Source organism: Lygodium microphyllum, chromosome 2 (assembly GCF_053477565.2).
Source record: "Lygodium microphyllum isolate KBCC chromosome 2, Lygodium_microphyllum_v1.1.10, whole genome shotgun sequence".
NCBI classification, from domain to species: domain Eukaryota; kingdom Viridiplantae; phylum Streptophyta; class Polypodiopsida; order Schizaeales; family Lygodiaceae; genus Lygodium; species Lygodium microphyllum.
This window is the reverse complement of record NC_141136.1, coordinates 165,945,418-165,969,882: the sequence shown is the minus strand read 5'-3', so window position 1 is coordinate 165,969,882 and position 24,465 is coordinate 165,945,418.

Here is a 24,465-nt window from a genome sequence, read left to right as displayed (position 1 = left end):
AGTACGAGATCAACCTTCCACAAGAGCTCTATACAATATATCTCATGAAAGTCGGTGATACTTAAAAGGATAAAGCACCTCCGCCTCTTCTTGTCCAAGAAAGAACTCTCCGTTGTTGGAGTTGACATCACACCCGATCTGCACTCATCGCTCCAGTCTATCGAGTCTATATTCCAACATCGACAGACAATAATTGCCAAAATGGTTTGCATGATGGTGCGTCCACCTCCATCAACTTGTTTGCTAGATTCAACTTGACGATCTAAAACAATCATAGAAGAGGAAAGCACATGCTCTGCTTCCATGATCCTTCCAAACCTGCAATGTATGTCATCCAGGAGACTGTCAACATAGTTGTCTGAGCTGAACCACAGCTCCAAACATCCGAAGCTTTGAGAACAGGGGAAAGTGCTCTGCAATCGGTGAATAAGGTGGAATATGGTGGCAGAAACCAGGCTCTGTATGACAGTGCAAAAAGCAAAGAGAAGATCATACGAGTTTATAAAGGGATCATGCACTTTCTTCTGCAAGGGAAGTCTGATGACAATGTGACCATCATATTGAATGATATCTCATCGTGGTTGGATGACAGAATAAGGTTCCAGTCCGTTCATGACTGAAGATTTCCATTCTTATGTACTAAATTATTGTTACCCGAGGGGAGACTTACCGAGTATTGATGTTTCGTATTAAGGAGTGATTTTGCTGGTTTTTCTCCTATGCCAAGAACAGATTTGTGACTTCAAATTCCTTATAGTATTGGACATTATTATGATCTGTACTAAAACTGTTTTCTAAACCTCTTGTATATACCTTTGAGGATCTTCTGTACTCGTCTTTTATTGCTGCTGTAACTATTCTGAAGAAATATAAATATGATTCTTTGTGGAGGCCGCCACTATTGACGATCTATCCTTCTATCCTGAAATTATTCAAAGTCCTCAGTGGTCGCGACTTGGCTTTCGAAAACCCTTCGACATCTTTGGTGAACTCGACATGAAAGCGTCGCAGAAATTTCAGGATGGGAGATACTTCAGCCTCTATTTCAGCTTCTTCTACAACTCCAGTTGTCTCTACTTCAGCTCCATCAATGACTGCTGCGTCAAGTACTTCAACGGAGGATCTAAAACAGATTTTGCAGAATATGTCTATGTATATGCAGCTCCAAAATCAGCAAACACAAATGTATATGCAGCAGCAACAACAATTGCATCAATAAGACGACGGTGGTACAGAGCAGAGGAGATTGGAGTTCTCGCCTCCTGGCAGCGATGTTTTCTCCTCCGGTTATGTTGGGATTTCAGCAAACAGTTCAATGAGCTATCAGAAGACTTCTAGGTTGTCTAGAGCTGCCAGGCAGTATATATGCAAGAAGGAGAAAAATTTGAAAAATGCAGGAATTTTGGAGGATGATGAGCACATAGATGGTATGTATGACAGTGTGATTTGTGCAGATACGATGACAGAGATGGGAGATATGCTGAAAACTGATATGCTGAATTGTCATGGTAATGTATTAGTGCAATCCCTGGACATGTTTCATGAAATTGCAGATTTTATGTCACAGATTGAGTCAGAGGCTGAGGTAACTCAGCAAAGAGTATTGAGTGCTGAAGAAATTCAGCAAACAGAGTTTCCAGCTGGTTATGATCAGCTTTCAGAGAGACAGAGGGCTGAAAATTTTCAGCCAATAGAGTTTACTGCTGAAATATTTCAGCATTCAGAGTTTGGGGCTGTTTCTATGCAGTCCATAGAGCAGAGGGCTGAGAATATTCAGCCATTAGAGTGCAGAATTGCTGATTTACAGCAAGGTTTATGTAATGCAGAAGAGCATAATGAAGCCAGGGTTGACACGAAATACAAAACTGTGGATAAGAAGGTGAAGCCAGTTGCTGTACCGCTTTCACCTGACAGTGATCAGCAAATAGAGAGGGCTACTAAACAGCAAATTTTGAGGAATCCGGAGCATATTGGTCATAAATTTTCAGCAGAGACACTTGCTGAATTGAAAATTGGAAATGGTGATTTCTTGTTACCCATGGAGAAGCAATGCTTTCAGGAGATGCTTGAGTGTCATGGAAGGGGATTTGCTTTTGTCCCACATGAGATTGGATGTGTGAATCCTGATATTGTTGCTCATATGGTTATTTTTACTATTCCTCATATTCCATGGAATCTCCGACCTATTCCAATGCCTAAAGCACACTTGCCAAAGCTGATTGATTTATTGAATGAGAAAATCAGGATGGGAATCCTTGAGCCTTCATCTGCACCATACTCAAACAGGTGGTTTACAGTTCCAAAGAAGAATGGTACTCTTCGATTTATTCAGGACATGCAGCCAGTGAACAGAGTTACTATCAGGAATGTTGGTATAGGTCCAGTTGTGGATGAGTTTGCAGAGGCATTTGCTGGACATGCCATCTATTCTTTGGGTGATTTGTATTCAGGATATGATCAGTTTCAGCTGGCTTTGGAAAGCAGGGACATAACCACCATGAGAACTCCTATTGGGATTGTCAGGATGTGTACCTTGCCTCAAGGTGCCACTAATTTTGTTGCGCATATGATGAATGCCATGCATAAGGTCCTTCGTGATTACATACCTCAGCTTACTATGCCTTTCTTGGATGATGTGCCCATTAAGGGGTGTGCAGAAGAAGAGAAGAATGAGAGCCTAAATGAGCAGGGATGCAGATACTTTGTGGCTGATCATATTTCAGCATGTGAGAAGATTTTGGCCAGGTTAGAAGAAGTGAACTTGACACTTTCAGGGCAAAAATCTGTTTTTGGAGTGAATGAGGTTGTTATTGTTGGGCATATGTGTGGATATTATGGCACGAAACCCTCACCTGATAAGGTGAATGCTATAGGCAAGATTGCAGAGTATTGTTCTACTACTTCAGAGGTACGGAGATTCATTGGTGCTTGTGTGTTTTATATGATTTGGATACCTCATTTTGCACACATAGCAGATTGTTTGTATCAGCTGCTTCGAAAGGGGCAGAAATTCTATTGGGATGAGAGTCACACTAGAGCCATGCGGAAATTGAAGAAGTTATTGCAGAATGCTCCTACTCTCAGGAAAGCGGATTATAATTGTGATAGGCCTATTGTATTGACAGTTGACACTAGTCCAATTGGCATAGGTTGGGCTGTGGGTCAAGATGATGCAGATGGAAATAGGTATGCTATTCGGTTTGGGGTGAAAGTCCTAAACGAGAGACAGAGGAGATATCCGCAAATCAAGAGGGAGTTATTGGGGATTGTCACGGCTCTCAAATGTAACAAGGAGTACTTTATTGGAGCTTCAGTTGTGATAGAGACAGATTGCTTGCCATTCATTGGTATGATCACGAGTTGCTCTACTCCAGATATAGCTATGTTGAGATGGATTGCATACATCAAGTCATTAAATTCGGAATTTAAACACATAGCAAGGAAGGATAATCCAGTGGCAGATATGTTGTCTAGAGCCAGATATGATGATGAGGAGACTCTACTTGCAGAAGAGGATGATGCAGAAATTTCAGCCAGTATGGTTGATCATGTTTGTCATGTCTATGATATTGTGGCTTTCACAGAAGAGCTCTATGTTGGAGATTGGTTGCAGATTGGCAGGTACCTTAGTACACTAAGCAAAAGAGATGAATGGACATATGAAGAGTTCAAGAAGATCAGAAGGAAAGCCTATGGTTATTGTCTCAAGGATGGATTTCTTTGGAAGCATCCGAAGAAAAGAGGCGGATTACCTTTGCGGGTTGTCTGCGATAGAGAGACATAGTTACAGGTGATGAGGGAGTTTCATGAGAGTCCTTGGGCTGGTCATAGAGGAGTATGGGCTACTTATGAGAAAATCAAGGAGAAATATTGGTGGAAAGGCATGTATAGAGATGTTTCTCACTTTGTTGAGACTTGCAGAGATTGCTAGATGTATTCAGTAGTGCGTCATAGAGATGAGCTTCATCCGACCTATCCGCTATGTATTCATTATAAGTGGGTAGTTGATTTGGTTACCATGCCTATGGGTCTATGGCAGATGAGATACATTGTTTTGGCTAGAGAGGATCTTACTAATCATGTTGAGGGCAGATCTTTGAGAACGAAGACCACTAGTGCAGTGTGTAAGTTCTTATTGGAGGAAATTTTCTGCAGGTATGGTTGTGTGGGTAAGATCACTGCGGATCGTGGTGAATTGGATGCAGATGAAGCTAGGGAGTTTTTCTCTCAGCTAGGAATCAAATTGGCTCTAACCACAACATACAATCCAGAGGGAAATGGGAAGAGTGAAAGAGGGCATCCACCGATAGTGAAAGCATTAGCCAAAGCATGCAGAGGACGGATTGGAGAATGGCCAAGACTTTTACCATTTGCTTTATGGGCTGATCGTATGACTCATAGTGTTACCACAGGATATATGCCTGCAGAGTTGATGTATGGTCAGAAACCTGTTATGCCGATTGAGACTTGTGCTTTGACTTGGTCAGTTTTACCTTGGCAGGAGGATTTGACAAGAGAGGAGCTCTTAGCTCTTCGGATTCGATAGTTGGAGAGGAGACCTGAGGATATTCAACTAGCTATTGATAGGTTGAAGGTTGCTAGACTAAGGAACAAGGACAGGTTTGATAGCAGGCATCGCTTGCGGCCTAGAGCAATAGAAGAGGGAGATTGGGTATTGGTCTTTGATAGCAGCCTTGAAAATCAGCATACTGCACTTCGGAAGATGGTGAAAAGATGGTTCGGGCCATACATAGTCAGACATGTCTTTGATAATGCAACATATGAGCTGACTGAATTGGATGGGACAGTGCTTAGAGTGCCTATTGCTGGAAAAGAATCAAGATTTTCAAGAAAAGAGATGATGAGGATTATGCATTGGAAGAATTTTCAAGAGAAGAGCAATGACAAGAAACTCCAATGGAAGAGACAGATGATATGGCTGAAAATCTTGTTGATCTACCGGAAATGCATAACGAAGAGATTGATTTGTTTGTGGATCTTGATGATAATGATCATGGGTAGTTGGCCCATCCGGAGGATGCGCAGGATTAGAGGGGGTGGATGTCGTATTGCTGTGCATTCGAGATGTGAAAGCCACCCGAAAGTTGTGTGTGCGATTCGATACTTTGTGCATACTTAGTTGTTGTGATTACATTTATTCTCTGCGTATGAGTATAGTAGCGAGTATGAAGGGTTGCTTTCAGTCTATGTTGAACAGGATCAAGGAGACAAGACATTACAATTATTCAAACAAATGCATGAGGAGGATATCTCTTTGGATAGTATCACACTTGTCTGTGCTTTAAAAGCTTGTGGCAACATGGTGGTTGTTGATAAAGGCCAGGAAGTCCATATGGAAATTGTAATGAAACATCTTGAAAATGACATTTTTATTGGCAACACTTTGGTTGACACGTAAGCCAAATGTGATTCCCTTTCCGAGGCATTAAACATTTTTGACAGTCTGCCAGTCCAAGATGTTGCATCTTTTAATGGAATGATAAAAGGATGTGGCACAAATTTAGATGGTAACCAAGCCATAGATCTCTTCAAGTGTATGCAAGAAAAGGGATGTTGTCATGTTCACATGCTTGTTGGGTGCATACAGTCATGTGAATTTGGCATGTGAGGGCCATGGAAATGATGTCTTCCTCACCTTCTAAAGATATGTGGATAGGGGCTTTTTCTGGAAAAGGAAAAAGGAGCCGTGCTTTGGGGGGAAAAAGAGAAGCTTTTGTGTTTTTGAAAAGTGCTTTGGGGGGAGAAAGGGGGAAGTAAGGATGACGATACTCTGCGTTGAATAGAGGAGGAGCAACACCAGATGATCATCAGAATAGCTCAAGAGGGGCTTTAATAGCCTGGACGTGTGCGACGAAAGGGGAGGTCTCTGCTCCTGCAAAAGTGTGCCCGAATAGGTATTGAAGAAGCGAAAAAAGCGGGAGGAAGAGGCAGACTCAGGTTATTGTCCAATTCCAATCTTTGCAAGCTATCATGGCACAGCAGATCAAAGCATTATAGAATTACCCCAATCTGGACTATATACAGAAACTTCCTTAATAAACAGTGGTGTTTCCATGACTTCACATTGGCATTCTAACAGCCTAAGATCTCAGTCTGGTGTTGTGGGCGAACATAGTAGAATTGCAGGGCGCACAAAGAGAAAAACGTCAAAACTGTGGGAACAGTGGACGAGCACCTTGGAATACTGTGTATGGTAGTGGTGACCAGATAGGATCCGTTCCAAACAGAATTATGCATGAAGCTGAAAGGGCTTATCGTGGATCCTGATCTGGGCATACCCTTGGATCTGCTTGATATTAGTGTCTATAACCCTCCAAAGATGAAGATGCCTATGGATCCTGAGGATGAAGATTTACTTCGTGATGATGAAAAATTGCCATCTGAAAAATCTGAGAGCATACAGAATAAAAAACAGGCTTGACAGAAAAGCAAAGCATGGAGGTGCTTTCCGCTGGACGAGCCCACCTCATTCAGACCGGAGGACTGCATGGTGATAACTGATAAGGCGACTGCAGATGGTGTTATCGGGCTGTTACAGAGCTGGCAGAAGAGTTTGAAGGCGTGGACAGTACTATTGGAACAGAAGAGCTCGGAGGCATGGACACTGCTGTGGTTCAGAAGAGCATGAGAAGAAGCGAGTACGAGATCAACCTTCCACAAGAGCTCTATACAATATATCTCATGAAAGTCGGTGATACTTAAAAGGATAAAGCACCTCCGCCTCTTCTCGTCCAACAAAGAACTCTCCATTGTTGGAGTTGACATCACACCCGATCTGCACTCATCGCTCCAGTCTATCGAGTCTATATTCCAACATCGACAGACAATAATTGCCAAAATGGTTTGCATGATGGTGCGTCTACCTCCATCAACTTGTTTGCTAGATTCAACTTGACGATCTGAAACAATCATAGAAGAGGAAAGCACATGCTCTGCTTCCATGATCCTTCCAAACCTGCAATGTATGTCATCCAGGAGACTGTCAACATAGTTGTCTGAGCTGCACCACAGCTCCAAACATCCGAAGCTTTGAGAACAGGGGAAAGTGCTCTGCAATCGGTGAATAAGGTGGAATATGGTGGCAGAAACCAGGCTCTGTATGACAGTGCAAAAAGCAAAGAGAAGATCATACGAGTTTGTAAAGGGATGATGCACTTTCTTCTGCAAGGGAAGTCTGATGACAATGTGACCATCATATTGAATGATATCTCATCGTGGTTGGATGACAGAATAAGGTTCCAGTCCGTTCATGACTGAAGATTTCCATTCTTATGTACTAAATTATTGTTACCCGAGGGGAGACTTACCGAGTATTGATGTTTCGTATTAAGGAGTGATTTTGCTGGTTTTTCTCCTATGCCAAGAACAGATTTGTGACTTCAAATTCCTTATAGTATTGGACATTATTATGATCTGTACTAAAACTGTTTTCTAAACCTCTTGTATATACCTCTGAGGATCTTCTGTACTCGTCTTTTATTGCTGCTGTAACTATTCTAAAGAAATATAAATATGATTCTTTGTGGAGGCCGCCACTATTGACGATCTATCCTTCTATCCTGAAATTATTCAAAGTCCTCAGTGGTCGCGACTTGGCTTTCGAAAACCCTTCGACAACTCGATGCAATTCTAATCTTTATATAGAAGGTTGTCCGTCCACTCATCCCTACCTTAGTCTTGTAGATTGTTGGCACCCTATTCACTATTGCCTACAACCCTCTCTAGGTGGATACTTGAGTTCATGGTGCCATCCATTAGCCAAATGTTTGTGTTAGCCCTTCATCACTTCTATGTTTGTTACAATCCTCCTCTCTCTAGCCAAATCCAAGATGTTTCTAGCCAAGAGATTTTTCCAGAGCTACATTTATTGCCCTACCCTGCCATATAGTAGTTGAGGTCATCAATATTCTATTGCCTGGTCACTTCCAACTTGCTTTGCTACTAGCAGTTGCCACCCTAATCAAATTCTTCCTCCTAGAGCTATCAGTCCCTATAGATCTGTTGCTATCAACGCATTTGACTTCAGCCTTGATAACCCTATCTTTTTGGGACAATGTAGCCTACACTACTGATTATAGTAGTTGGTGACTATTTGGAAGTTGCTTGCTACATTTTGGGATCCATTCAAGGTACATCATACTCTATAATTCATCTTTTCCAAATTCTTTAAGAGACATAGGAGCTCAAGGTGTTGTATTGAATATTCAATCTTGGTAGTGTGTTTAGAGCATTTAGCAGTATTACTTTGTGTTTATCTTCAATGTTTGAGTATTTCTTTACATAGAGTTCTAAGCAAAATTTACATCCACTACTTGGAATGTAAGGGGTGTTGAAGCACATCTCTAGAGAGAGGTATGCTTTGTTATCATTCAAAAGAAGAAGGCTTATAAGGTTGTTACTCTTTAAAAGGTATAACTAGGAGAAAGAGAAACAATAAATCTAGATTTTAATGGCTATAAGATAATGGGTGACTTCTAGATGCATGGTAAGAGAGGTATAATTCTGTGAATCAATGACAAATTTGATGTTGAGGAGATATGCACCAAGAGAGTGACAATATTGATGCGATGGTGAGCATCAAGATGGGATATGAGAAGATTGATTTCTTCTCCATATATGCTCCCAATGCTTTTACAGAAAGGGCTAGGCTCTAAACTTCTGTTTTTGCTAAGGAACTACAACATTTTCCTCCTAGTCGATTGAAACATGATATTTCTTGAACCTGATAGGCTCTTGTATGAAAAAGGTAATATGTTGATTCAGGACCAGGAATGTTGGGATAGGCTTGTTAAGTCCCACAATCTCATTGATCCCACTTTGGTTTCTAATCATAGTGTTACACCCCCTTTGTTTGGCAATATAGACATCTAGACTTGACCCATATTACCTAAGTCATAGTGGATGTTGGATGCTATTGGATGGTACTTTTAGAGTGCTTAAAATTTTCTCCTTAGATGACACACCAATTCTTAGCACGCTCAAATTTTCCCAAGAGAATGAGGTAACCAATGGCCCTTAAGGTAGACCAGTTAATAACTAGTGCAACTGCACTGATGTTGTAATTAAAATCACCAAAAGCCATCGTAAGAATGGCTAGGGAGTGCAAATGGATGGAGGTTAGAGGTGCTCTATCTAGAGAATCTCTAATTTTGTGTCCTAATATTAATTTTATGATAAGGTTATTCATCCCTTGGTCAAAGTCATTGAGTCTTGCATGGGAAGCAAGAGTAGTTTAGGGCTAAAGTTGGGAAGATTCATCTAAAAGGAAAAGGGCTACTTTTGGGAGATGCCCCATATAGTTTCTTCTCAAATTTCTTGGAGTTCAAAAGGTAGAAATATTTTATCACTACGATTGAAGGTGAATGTAGGGAGATTACAAAAGATGAGGTAGGAATTCTAAAGGCTTTAATAGCCCATCTCTCAGATTTTGCTAGTTCTTCCCTGGTTGAAAGTGAGTGGCTATCATTTGAAATTCAATGCCTTTATTAAAGTAGAGTGCCCCACAACACCACATGAAGAAATGATACTATTTCAAAGACCTTTTTGTCGAAGAATTGCAATCTATTGTAAGGAGGATGAAGCTGGGGACTAGAAGTATTCTAGATTATGTGTAGGTCTAGTTTTCATGTTAGTACATCATTAAGTGGATGGATTATAGTCAGAAACGGATATCACAGGATTCCTAAGATTTAGGTGTGTCTATGTTTAATTCTAACAGTATATGTTTTCTCCTAAGAATGGACATTCTTGACCCACCATTATGTCTCTAACAACACTTCAAAACTATAAAAAAAGAAGAATCAGCATTCATCCCATTTTTTAATATAGTTCACTTGAGATTGTGTTGCAAACCAAATCTTTCTCTGATTCCTAGTGGACCAAACCACGCATGCCACAATCGGGGGACAAAATCTAGAAAGAGAAAAAGGAGAATGAAAAAGAAAAGCAGACAAGCCTTTTTAGTTTATCTTTGTGTTACCTACTTCTAGAATTCATAAGCCACTAATATCAATGAATAGGTCAGAAAAAAAAATTACTTCTTCACCATGAGACTAATCAACATACATTGGAATCAAGGCAATCCATGAGAATGCATTATCAATAGGCTACTTGTCAAGCACTTGATATGCTTCTACAATAAGGATACACTTCCTACACATATCAATAAGTGTCTACCAGTAAAGAATCTTCATGCAAAATCCCCCTTAGTTATTTTTGTATATATTCCTCTATCTATATTTCTTGCTTCCATGTTGTTGCCCTTCAAGCAAAGAACAAACCTATCATCATTCACATGGACCCCTACTGATTGCATTTTCTTAAAATTATTCAAACCTTCCCCAGCATGTCCATAGTTAAAATATATTGCTATCAATACACTCCATGAGATTATATCACAAATTGACATCATGCAAAATACTTAATGTGCTTCTACTAGTTTGAGACAACACCAATGCACCACACGTATGCAAGCACTTGGCATTATGCTTGTTTATATTTTACTTGCCATGCTGCAAGTTGTTGATGAGGCATGGCAATAAGTGCAAGTAGCTAAGCCCGCATATGTAGCCAACATTTATTACCATGAGGAAGAGGAATAATGTTACATGCTCAATATCCTTGAGAAATTATGTTGATAAACCTTAATATAGCAATCAACATTCTTCTTTATCTTCCCCATGGTGTTCACAATATGGTTTTGAGGCTCTCATGGTAGTCACTTGTCTATTGGGTTAACACCATCATTGTAATATTCTAATATTCCCCCTCTTTAGAAAAGGTTAACAATATCTTCTAACATTCTTCCTCCTTTCTCAAAAGAAAATAGGATTTTTTTTTGCAGTACAAAGACTTTCTACCAATCATTTTTGGCTATAAGAGAAGTAAGATTACAATGATGACTATAGCATGAGACCTTGTCCTTGTTGATGTAGAAGATATACATCAATTTTTGCTTGCAATGATTTAAGGGATATAAGTTGATGATGAAGATCTTTAGGCTTTGGTTTGATGGCTACCTTGATGAAGAGCTTATCACCATAGTTTGCTTCATGATAGACTTGATAAGAGATGGGCTCATCATATCAGTAGATGATATACTCCAATTGGAGCTTAATAGTTGTGGAGTAAAATAACGGTGAGAGTATTTTTGTAGATGGAAATATGATCTCAATGTTACTAGATACCATAGTAAGATACATATTGATAAGGTGCTTGTGACATGATCTTTGGAAAGGTTGCTGATGAATATGGTAGATGATTATTTGGGTAAGGCAAGAAATAAACCATTTCATGATGATACTGAGAGAAAATTGGAAGAGAGAGTACTTATGATTGTTGATGAGGTTATTGCCATGTAACGTAGAATAATGATTGAGATTTGGGTATAAAATTAGAGCAATATGATTGCAAGAGGATGGTAGGATAGGATAGGATAGAAAGAAATGATGATTTGATAGATTGGGATTGATGGGACATAAATGAATATAGTGTGGATGGAATGTGATGGTAGGATAACATCATGTGTAGGGATTCAGGATTGCACATTGAGAAATAGTGATGTGAAAATGAGAAACTCAAGGAGATAGGATTTTTATGTGCACTTGGAAACAATTTGAGAATCCCGAATATGTAGGAGGAAGCCAAGAGTGTGTGCAATTGCATTTGTTCAAGAGACATTGGCATACAAGTGAAGGGGAGTGTGTGTGTGTGTGTAACCATTAGAATATGAGGATATTGAGCCCATAGAGAGGGTGTGAGATAAGGACTAAGATGTGATCTTGAGATTGAAGAAACATTTATATAAAGACTAGATGTTGAGTGACAAATGTAAGGAAATAGGATAGAACATAGAGATGTAAGAGAAGCGAAAGCAGTGTACCTGATGAGGGAGTGACTTTGAAGATTGGTAGAAATATCCAATAAGAGTTGATGAGGAACAATAGGTGTATCCACATTGTTAGCTGGTAGAGTGATGAGGTTTTTCCATCTTCTTGCCACTAAAATACCATCCAAATGTGTTGAAGAATAAAATTCAATAGAGAGGCCACAGACAATGCCTTCTTGGGCCTAGAGATGTAGAGTACAAAGGGTGTCTGCTTCTTCAATTGTTGTTCCAACCAACTAAGATAGAGTCTATTTCAGTATGCAAGAGAAGAGATTGACATGGATGGCAAAAATTGTAGTATTGAGAGTGACCACAAGAGTTAGAATATTCTAGGATGGAGCACGAGAGTACAAAATGGAAGAGCCATGAGATAGATGTGGATATGAGGGGCCTTTTTTTGGTAGAGGATTGGGGTTGTCCATCAAAGAATTTTCTATGTATTCCACTAGTTAACAAGAGAGAGTGAACAATGGACTTAATGAGGATATAAGCATTGAACATATGTGTTGCATGATGTTATCTGACAAGGATAAGATAAGAGAGAAGCCTATGATGTGGATAATGATTCGGAAATGGAGAGAATACTTCAATGAATCAATGATAGACCCATAGATAAGTAGTGATACTAACAGTCAATCATACCACTGCTATGTGTTGGTGAGTTCAAAGATTCCCATTATTACGTGTGTGCATAAGTTTCTAAGGATACAAAAAAGGTGGTGGATGTGTGAAAGCGTGTGTAAACAAGCACTTAGATAGGGCCTAAGAGGCATTGTGGGGTGTGAAAGGGGGCTTGATAGGAGCTTGATTAAAATATAAGCTAAAAAGCTTATATCTAATAGCTAGCATCGATTTGATCATTGAGCCTTGACGAAGCCAACAAGATAGATGTCGATTCTATCGAGATAGATATCGTTGATTATGCACTTCATCCAGGGCTCCCAAGAATGTTGATTTGCTAGTTGACATTGGTGGGTGAAAATGAGCGACCTGGGACATGATGATGTGTGGGGTCAAGTGGGGTAACATATGCAAATATTATTTTTTTGTCTTTCTAACACTTACCCGTAGTGGGATTCAGGTTGATAGGTGGAAATCCCAAGTGTAGTACTATGCATGTTCAACATGTGGTTGTGATGTTTCAGTTTTGAGACACGTGTCTCATGCAGGAAGAGATATCCTCATACAAGAAATGTATTCTCGCTTTTGATTTTGAGTCCCCGAGTGGAATTTTACGTGGTAGGGGGCATGTTTGCAATCTACCAACTAAGGGGAAGTTAGGGGGCAACTTGGTAAAATAGAAAAAAAAGTAAAAATGTGAGAAGTTTTTTTCTAAAAGAAGAGAGGGGGAGAAGGGTTCTACACAAGACAATTAGCGTATGAGAGAGAGAGGGAGAGAGAGGGAGAGAGAGAGAGAGTCGGGTTGATTGGTGGAAATCCCAAGTGTGGTACTATGCATGCTCAACATGTGGTTGTGATGTTTCAGTTTTGAGACACGTGCCTCACACAAGAAGAGATATCCTCATACAAGAAATATGTTCTCACTTTCGATTTTGAGTCTCCGAGTGGAATTTTACATGATAAGGGGCATGTTTGCAATCTACCAACTAAGGGGAAGCAGGGGGTAGCTTGGTAAAATAGGAAAAAAAGTAAAAACGTGAGAAGTTTTTTTCTAAAAGAAGAGAGGGGGAGAAGGATTCTACACAAGACAATTAGCGTATGAGAGAGAGAGAGAGAGAGAGAGAGAGAGAGAGAGAGAGAGAGAGAGAGAGAGAGAGAGAGAGAGAGAGAGAGAGAGAGAGAGAGAGAGAGAGAGAGAGAGAGAGAGAGAGAGAGAAGAATATTGCAATCTGAAGAGAAGGGAGAAATTTGAAGGAAGAGGTCGTGCAACTAAAGTTATTGAAGCCGTGGAGCATGATGGTAGGGCTGTTGAAGCCAATTGGCTGATACAAGTTCTCAGTTTTCAGATGATGGTGATAAGAGTCTTCCTTTTGTCTTGTTTCCTTCTACTGCTATGTGGGGCACAGTGTATGCAGATCTCTTCTAGTGTATGGATATGAGTGAGAGACAACGGAGGTATGTTCTTCATCATGTTGAGAGTGATGTATGTTAGTTGTTTGCATGAGGCTTCCCATCACGAGTGAAAAATGGAAGTAAAGGATCTCTACATTTGAAACTGGGCATGTGGTAGAGAATATGAATTATGGGCAGATGTTGAATGCAAGGCCTCAAGTTAGTGGAAATTCAAAAGGATTTGCAGCTAGGAAAATGATGAATTAGAGCTCATAACATTTGAAGTTCCATAACTCTTCATCAATGCAAGATATGCTAAAACGTATCTTTCGTTATGTCAAAATGATAATATGAAATCAAAGAAAGTGTCCTCCTTTTGCAAGTTTGTACTTCTTGAAGCAGAGAAGTTACGTGTTTGCTATATAGAGCAACCATGTATTTTTGCAGTGCTCTGTGAGGCAACTGTTGAATTCAGTAGCATCTACACCACCAACTTGGTTTCCAATAAAAGTCATCACGATTATCCATTGCTATATTAGTGTAAACTTTGTTTTGACGTAGTAATATAATGTCTACAATAGTGAAATACTTGTAGCAGCTGAATTGGCATGAAAATTCACCGTATAAAGCTTTGGTTACCTGCATTTTTTATTTGTATTTATGTGTGCTTTGAGAAAAAAAGAACAAAAAGGATCTACAACTAATTTTTCACTACTTGAAGCAACCACACTTTGTGGGTCAATTTCCTCATGGGATTGCCATCCCTAAAAAATAGGAGTTGTGTGAATCTGAAAGCTTATGTTATCAAAGTCTCAACCACAGTTGTATCCGCATCAAATCCTCTCTAAAAAATGTAAATTCTGAGCTTGAAGGTTTAAAATGTGAGTTGAGGTCTTAGTGAGGAGTGAGTGATCAGGAATATTTGATCATGTGTTCAGTTGTACTATCTTGTGGGTCTTGTTGAGGAGATATCCTCAGTCTTTATCATGTGGTGTTGTCTTGGGGGTTGTTAGAGGCCAACTATCCAATTCACCTACCAATGTGGATGGTGTAGTTGTAAGGCCATCAAGTTTGCCTAATGATGACTATTACTGAATGGCTATTGTTGAGTAGGCCGCAGGTGGAGATGAGTATGCTATGATGGTAATAACTAGAACTAGAGCCATTGATCAGGAGGTTATAGCATCGAATATGGTAGGAGTTGCAGGTGGAGTTGAGTATGCTACGATGGTAACAACTAGAACTGAAGCCGTTGATCATGAGGTCATAGCATCGAATATGGTGGTAGTGTTGAATTCTCTCTCTCTCTCTCTCTCTCTCTCTCTCTCTCTCTCTGTGTGTCTCTTTGTATGTGGGTAGGTGATTATAATGAAGATAGGAGTTGGTGAGAAGAGATAGATGAGAATTAAACTAGGGAAGAGAGAAAACAAAAAGAGAAAGAGATTAGATAAGGAAATCGAGGAGAGAGTATAGCTCAAAATGATAGCAAGTAGGTGGAGAGAGGAGATAAGGTTGATAGCAATAATAAAGAGAACAAATATATATATATATATATATATATCTTAAGGAGAGGTGATAATGTAGAAGATAAGAGTAGGTGAAGATGATAAGAATAGGCAAAAAGTAGGTGGATAGGATAAGATGAGATGAAGATAATGAGGATAAGGTGCATGTAGATAAGGTTAGTTTACCTTGACATAGACTTGAATTCTACTAATCTACACATAAATAAATTGATTTAGGATTGCATGCAAGAAATGAATCTAAGGATTAACTTGAGAAGAAAAAAGCCAGAAGCTAATAACCTAGGCCCTTAGGAGCTTGACGTGCTCTGATACCATGTAGTGAAAATGATGGTGAGAGAAAGAGAGAGAGACAATGAGACGATGATATGGAGAATGAACCACACACTTGTATTCCACACTTTCATTGGAACAGGTGAGAGTACACATATATATACAATGAAGGTGTGGATATGGTAGGTTCTCTTAGAGAAGTATCATCTGCATGTTCTAGATTCATCTTATCTAGTTCTCCTAAATATCTAGATATTGTATTCCTAGATATTCTATAAGTACATGTTCATATGAGTACATTCCAATATTCTAATAGTAAGTGCTACCATGAGTTCAAGGATGCATTGGATGCAAAGGTTTATGATTTGGGAGATGCATCTTGAAGTGTTGGTGCTAATGTGGATAGTGAGCCCCCTAAGATTTGGTTTTTATGAAGAGAAAAAAATAGAAGATGAGTGTGGTTTTAACAAAGTCATCTTGGGCAATTTGTATTAGAGACAATTTTCATATATGATGATCATGGTCTCGCTTTTATGTTAATCAAAATCTACGACTTGTAATTGTGCGTATATGTGGAACTCTCATCCTAGCTTTTCCATTTTTTAAAAGATCAAAGCACTGTTAAATCCTAGATTTTGAGATAGAATAATTATATTATGTATTATATTCCTATTTTTGTCATTATAAGTCATACTATTGTAATGAACATGTCATGAGAGAGAGAGAGAGAGAGAGAGAGAGAGAGAGAGAGAGAGAGTGTGTGTGTGTGTGCACGCGCGCACGTGCATTTTTGAACTAAACTAAGCATGCCTCTTCCAATGAGAGTTTCTACTAAATTATAGGAAGAGAAGGTTATGTCTAACTACTATATGGCTTGATTGTATGGATCTTAGAGCACCATTCACATCAATACACAACACTTCTCCCCTTAAAGGAAAAAAGATGGACATCTTATTTATTTTTGGACTTGCCCCAATGTTTGGACATTTTTAGATTAGGATACTTCCAATGCATCATGTGGGGGGGGGGGGGGAGGCCATTACATCATAGGGGCTAAAATGACCCAACTTGGACTCATCTTGGGGATTGAAATAGCTTCAACACAAGTTGACTCATCTACAAGGGGGGCTAACAACATTCTGAATATGATGTAGCAAAATAGATTGGCTAGGTCCACTTATGCACGTTACATCAAGGCACAGACTACATCTCGAGGTCTAGCCTTACATTACATCACTATCCCATGCATTGGTTTAGTTGATGAATGGTGAATCTTTATTCATATTTTAGAATGGATTTTGTGTGGATGTTGGCTTCTTGTTCATAAGTGGGCAATGCATTGTTCAAGTCAATTCATGCTAACTATGTGGACTTTGGAGCTATCCAAAAGCTGTAAATAATTGCACCATTGGATACAAAGAAAGAAATATACATACTACTGTCTAACTTATAAATTTGCTACACAAATTGAAAAGTCAAACAATGATGTTTGACCCAAAACTATATCAAGCTAGCATTTCCATGGTTTTTTAAATCTTAGATGCAACAATTATTGCTATTACATTTGTTGAATCTAGTTTTCATAGAAAATTTAAATATCTAAGAAAAAGTTCAAAAAAAATATTGTTAACTTTGATAGGCACAATGTGACATGAGAGAGCTTGGAGCCAAGGCATAAGAGAAGCAATTGCAAATTTGCTAGATGGCCTCACCTAGCATGTTAGCTTTTCCACCTGCCTTGATGCTATTCTTTAGGAGTTCTTTAGGAATCTTGGCAAGATCAACTATTTGACCTAGCACTACTCTAGGTGAGGTTGCTAAATGCATTGCCATTGTTACATGTTGCATACTTCTAAGGCACCATGAAACATGGAGTTAATGACCATGTGGTTTTGAGTAGTGATTAGTAGTCACTTAATCGACTTGTTTTGTGGGCTATGTGGTGGAGAATGAAGCGTGAGATTAAGAAGACCATTTAAACAGTACACATTTAGGGGTACCAACAACATTAACTTAGTGGCTACTATCCAACATGGCCAAAAAGGCGAAGGTGATGGCATGCTAACTATGAGGAGACACAAAGGAAATGTGAGGGAAGAGCCAAAGAAAGCAAATGGACTCGAGCCTCATGCATTGGAGAGGAGAGAGGAGTGTATTGGGACTATTTTGAATTGGGAAAAACAAGGGAAGAGAAGGCAATAAGCTGTCCTTGAAGATCTTCATGTCTTACAAGGTCTTTGAGACAATCTCTCACTTGATTCTTGGTCCCAATTTTGAACATCAAGGGAGCGTTTCTTGATCATCAAAGAGTGATTTTTGAAGGGTTTATGCTCTTCATGTGGACTAATTTAGGCTATGAATAATAGCCAAGAATAGGGTAGCAAGTTGGAAATGGGGATTTGATGCTCAATCACGGCTTCTCTTGAGTTCTACCACTTGATTCTTGATCTAAATTTTATTTTTGTCCCAACTATCCTTATTTATTTATTTAGCTAAATGTTGCCCCTTGGAAGACAAGGCATTGGCCTGACTCATCCCTAGGAACCCATCAAGCCTTCATAAGGCAATGAACATCTACTCTTGGAAATTTTCTTTCTTGATTTTTTTTCCTGTAAAAAAGGGTTAAATCCACTTTTTACATGCCTCCATATTTATATAGGGGTTTTCATATAGATTCATTGTTTCTTTTCTTTTTTTAATTTAGCAAGCTTCTATACCTACCTCACAATTAACACAAACTCCTAGAAATAGCTGCCTAGTAGGCTAGGAAGGTAGAGTCACTAAGGACTCCCTCAAAATAAATCTTTAAATGCTTGACAATGTCTTTACAAGAGGCAAACAATGATGCATACCTCCCTAGGCACACCTAACCTAATCCTAGGACTTTATGCCTTGATTTGCTGGTCCCAAAAAGAAGAAAATCTCCCATAAATACATAAACATTCAGATTAAGGGATAAACATCTTGGAAAGGAAGAATAACACATGGACTTGGCTATAAGAAGCTTCTGCACAGTAAGAGGCTCTCTCTAGGTACTCCTTCAAATGTGTTTGGTGCATCATTAAGACAAAAAACAATTACCACACCCGCACCAAATAAACACATGAACCTTTTGAAATAAAACATTAAATCCAACTTGGATTACCCTCTTGGTCTAACAAAAACAGAGCCATAAAGCATGCCATTCAACATCCTATTACTGAAAACAAACCCTTAGTCTCCTACATAAATCATACGAAAGCACAAAATTTGACCAAGGGATGGGCCGCTCATGCCCTACACTAAATGCATCAAATTATTAGCTAGTCCCCCCCTGTAGAAATGACAAGGGAGATCCTATGAATATGTTGTTGAATGGTCGTATGCATCCATGAAAGAATAGGAAGATGGTCGATCGCTACTTGGCTCACATCACCCTTACTAACCATCGACGACCATAACAAGACATGTGAGCAACAAGTAGTCCTAAGCTAATAAGATCGGGAAATTCTAATAATCCATCAAGACCACAATTGAGAAATGCATCCTCAACAAAGACATAATTTTCCAATGATTCCACAAAGTGGTTTCACCGATGAGGAACTAGCTGACAAGACACTATCTAATAAAAAATATGAAGTGTACCCAAGGCTGCACAATAATACATCCGCAGAATCGGATCCCTCACACTATAAGTCCCATTCAATTGGTTGATCACTAACTATGAGTCACCTTTCGCTAATAAATTGTGGATACCACCACGTGTTATGCTATGTTTAACCCCATGATTAAGCCCTTGTATTCTACCATGTTATTAGTAAAAGCGATCTCTAAATAAACTCTCATTTTCATAATGACTCTAGATTGGGAGTCTTTAATAACCATAGTGACACTCACATCCTTAGTGATCCCTCATGAAGCTCTGTCAAAATACAAAGTATAGATCCATGCTTCATTGGTAGTCCATGCCATATCGATTAGCCTACTCATACTTATGGTAGTCAAAGTCAAGATGAGAGAGAGGATGTATGACAAGTACAATCCCTCCTTCCTTACTAAACTTAATAGGAACACTAATAATAAACCTATGGGAATGGTGGTAGTAGATCTTAATAACCCAAGTAAAAGACGTGTCTTGCCACTCAATAATATGATAACCCTTAGTGGTAACGCTGCTCTAAATATGGATATTCAAGGTAAGAAATGATTCTACCCATCTTGATTGCCTTGGCATCTACTACAAGTTTAAGCTAAATCCTAGAAGACCTGCAAAGGCACCAATTCCGATGTTAGCCCCTACACATAATAGGGCTTCAACTTATTAAAGTTTACTTTATTTTTAAACTCTATCCCTTGCAAATCTTATAAAAGGCTATTGAGCCATTCTTTCCTATGCGAACAATCTTATAAGAACCATCCCATTTGGATTCTAACTTGCCATGAAATAACTCATGACATGCATCATAATATAGGACAGCTGACCCTTTACAAATTTATATATTTTGGCACGAAGGTCATGAAGCACTTTCATCCACTTCTTCCCTACCTCTTAATATAATAAAGCCTACAATCAAATATCATCAAGATGTGCTAGGGAGGTCAACCTTTCTTGCAATGCTTCCTCTTCGGCCAAAGAATGGCTCAATGCAAACCTCATAATGAGTAACTCAATTTCCTAGGGCAAGACAAACTCTTCCCCTTTTACCAACTATTTCTCTCTTGAATGTAATATTATAAGCCTAAACAACCACATGAAGTTTCTTGTTCCAATTTGCGCTTACTCTCAGATTTAGTTTTGGATAAAATCCCTACAAGCTACTTGTTGGTATTCTCTACTTGTACATTTGCTTGGGGATTATATGGGGTAGTCTTATTATCTTTAATTTTCAGAGCTTCAATCAAGGATTCTATGACCTTATTCAAGAAATGTGTCCCACGATTTGGACAATAGTTATTTAGGTGGACCGAAATGGCAAACTATTTGTTCCATAATGAAACTAACTATTTCCTTGCCATTGTCCTTTAATCGTAGCTAAAGCTTCATACCATTTTGTAAACTAGTTCATCACCACAATGATATAATGCTTCCACATAGTAGATGAAGGATGCACATGTCCAACAAAATCGATGCCTCACCTTTCAAAGAGCAATGTCACAAGAATAGGATTAAGCAACCGCTTATAATTTTTCCTAGCATCATATCTCTGACAAACATCACAATTCTTAACATATGCAAAAGCATCTTCGAAAACCATTGGCCACCAAAAGCTAGCCTCCATATATTGAATCATGGCATTCCTCTAGAATAAAGGATACCTCATCAAGCAGCACATAATGATGATAAATCTCATCCACGACTTTCCTATATAAGACACCCTCTATTATTGAAAAGTAAAGTGCTTGCTACTTAATATTTCTTTTCTCGGATTCAGAAAGAGTTTCTGCCAAGTTTTTGGTTGATAGATAATGTGTGATAGATACATACCACGATGGAATAGAGGCTGCATCAATTTTATACAAGTCCTCATCACATCACAGTCACTAATATTAGCACTCTTTCTTAGACTCACCAAAATCTACTAGACACTCTATGATACCTTGCAGCTTTGGTGGCTTGCTTCTAATCTCATAGTCAAACTATGGCAAAGAGATCAACCACTTGGCTAGGTGATCAAGGGATTAAAGCTTATTCAGTAATAACCGCAGCCACACTGCCTTGGTGAAGAACACTATCTTCTCATAAAGAATATAGTGTCTGAACTTCTTGGTGGCGAACACCATAGCCAAGCAAATCTTCTCCAAATAGTTGTAATGAAGCTCTAATATTCCCCAACTTTTGTCTTACGAATGCAATAGGATAATAAAGTTGTGCCTCCCAAATCTGGGATAGGCAATAACTAATATTATACCTTATCACAGTCGTGCACATATAGAAAACCTCACCCCTTTTTGGAGCTTTAAAAACCAACGCTTTGGATAATTCCATTTTAACATCTTCAAATGCCACTTTGCATGCTTATGTCAATTCAAAAACATGGCTGTGAGATAAAAGATTCATCAAGGGTAATGAACGTTCAGCCAATGCATTAATGAATCGACAATAGTACCCACGGATGAAACAAAATTATGAACTTCGCTGGGGAAAGTGGGTGGGCTTAGGGCCACAATACAACCATCTTTTCAAGGTCAGTGGCAATACCAGCCACACTCACAACATGACCCTGCCAATAGCAAACCATAGGGTACCGTGAATACACACTTCCAAGGATTCAGTGCTATGAAATACTCACAACATCACTCAAAGTATGTGTAGAAAAATCAAATGTCTATGATGGGTCATGGTAGTTATCCCCAAATCATCTATGAAAACCTCCAGCTCTTCAGGGGATATATCAGCAAACATCCTGTCAATCATTCTTTGCCAAGACCCAGGGCATTGCATAGTCCAAAAGCCATCACATGCTACACAAAAGTATCAAAAATTGTAATGAACGACGTCTTTAACTTAACCTCTTTGGCAATGACCATATGATTATATCCTGCAAAATAGTCTATGAAAGAGTATATCCCTCACCTTGCTAGATGATCTAAAATTTGATCGATAAAGAGTAGAGGATAATAGTCCTTCACCGCCTGCTTGTTCAATTCCTTAATATCAACACACATGCATATTTGATTGTTCTTTTTCTTTCTTATTACCATTGGTGAGCACTATTCTTTATGTTCAATGGGAAATGTTAGACCAGTCTTTCTTAAATGCATCAATTCCTCAAAAAGAGGCTCTCTCAGCTTAAAAGTCATACATTTAACCTTCTACCTCACTAGCTTACTACTCTCTTTCAATGGAATCGTATGCATGGCAACAGAGGGGGAAATCGCCTTTAGTTCATCATAACTCCATGCAAATATATCCCTAAATTCTTCTAGGAGTGCCACATAATCCGCAAGCTCATCACTAGATAACATAGTGTCAAGTCTAATGGGTTGGGGATCATTGGGAGTTCCCAAATCCAACTCTATCACATCAATATCACGAATTCTATCCTTTGTCTCTATTGGCTCATTTAAACATACTTGGTAAACCTCCTTAGTAGTAGAACTATCTTCAGAATCACTACAACTTGAGGTTCCAACAACTGAGGTTTCCTCGACTACCTCCCATTTTGTAGTGGGAGGTAATGCCCTTTCATCCAATGGACACTTAGGGTATGCATGCATAATTATTCTCTTTAGCCCACACCCAAAAATGAGTCGACGAGCACCAAAAAATCGGAATGTAATACCCATGGATGTCCAATCAAAATTTGATAGCTTGGTCTCCCAGCAAATCCGATAACATGGAAGTCAAGGGACACACTCAATATTAGCAACCATCACATTTGGATTGATAGACCTAGTCTCTCCAATAAATCTATACTCATCATATTTACAAATGAGACGGGCTCCCACTACATTATCTATCAAGATTCCTTTGACATATGCCTACACCCGAGGGCAACGCTTCTCTATATGATCCTACCATTCACTACCCACTCGATGGATACTAAAAAGTTCTACGATATAACCCATTCATAGGATTTTCTTGAACTCCCTATGAACGTTCAGTGACCGTTGGATTAACTATAGCAAATTCACATTTGGTTTGACTTCACAAAGCGTGTTTGCTAGGTGACTAGCTAAATGGGGTAAGTCATGAAAACTATGCTTCTTAATAATCTTACTACTCTCCTTTTCTTCTATTTTCCATTTTCTTTTAATCAGTGGCTTCTCTAAAACACCATTGTTTTTAAGAGGCCCCGCCTAGGCATCCAACACCTTCTTATTATTCTCACTAGGTTTAGGGTTAACTTTTCTTGTACTAGGGTCATCTTTCCTAGTGTCTTTCAATTTCTAACCCCTAGTTACTACCCTAACATAGTTAAGAGATAGATTCACACTAATTGGCAAAGTTTCAACCAGACTTACCCCCCTGGGAATTTTCTCAAGTATGGCTTTACCCCTTTGTGAAATTTTCTTAGGGCCCTCTCCTTTAGTATTCTCATTATTCGCACGATGATTCATAGGCCTGGATTGTTGCTAACTACCTTGCTAGAGAGAACTAACCCTACTGTAACATGTAGTGGTTAAGTGACCATACTTCCTGCATATATCGCATTTGACATTAGGACAAGTATGAGGGAAATGATGCCCATCACACCACTTACAAGTGAATCATGATGGGCCCCCATCATCAAGCTTTCTAGTACCCATCAAATTTTGTTGGCACTTTAAGAAATTAACATCTATGGCGATCTAATGGTATTTCTCAGTGATCATATCCATATAATGTTTCATCATATCCTTTACTTCCCCTGTAATGTTTGATGCAGAGGACTAATAACCAGTGGCTTCAAGAGCTTCCCCCTCACTAAATTGCACAACTTGTAAAGGGGTTGCTATTTGGACTGGCCCTTGGTTTACAAAAGGAGGCCTTTGGCTAGTTGCTAGCTTAACGACATTTGGACAAGTTGACAATAAAGGCACATTTTGCAATATCATGCTTCCTCTACCATTCAGGTTGGTCATAGGAATGATGATTGCATCTTGATCTCCACTAACCAATCCCAAATTATTTTCAAGAGTAAGGGTCAAAATTTGGATTTTCCCTCAAGGCATAGGCTGCTTGTAAGTGGGACTCTACTTTCTCTACTCGAGTTATAGAAATATCTATATCCACTAAAGGGACACTATTCAACTACAATTGGTTATTGAAGTCCAATCCATGCAAGA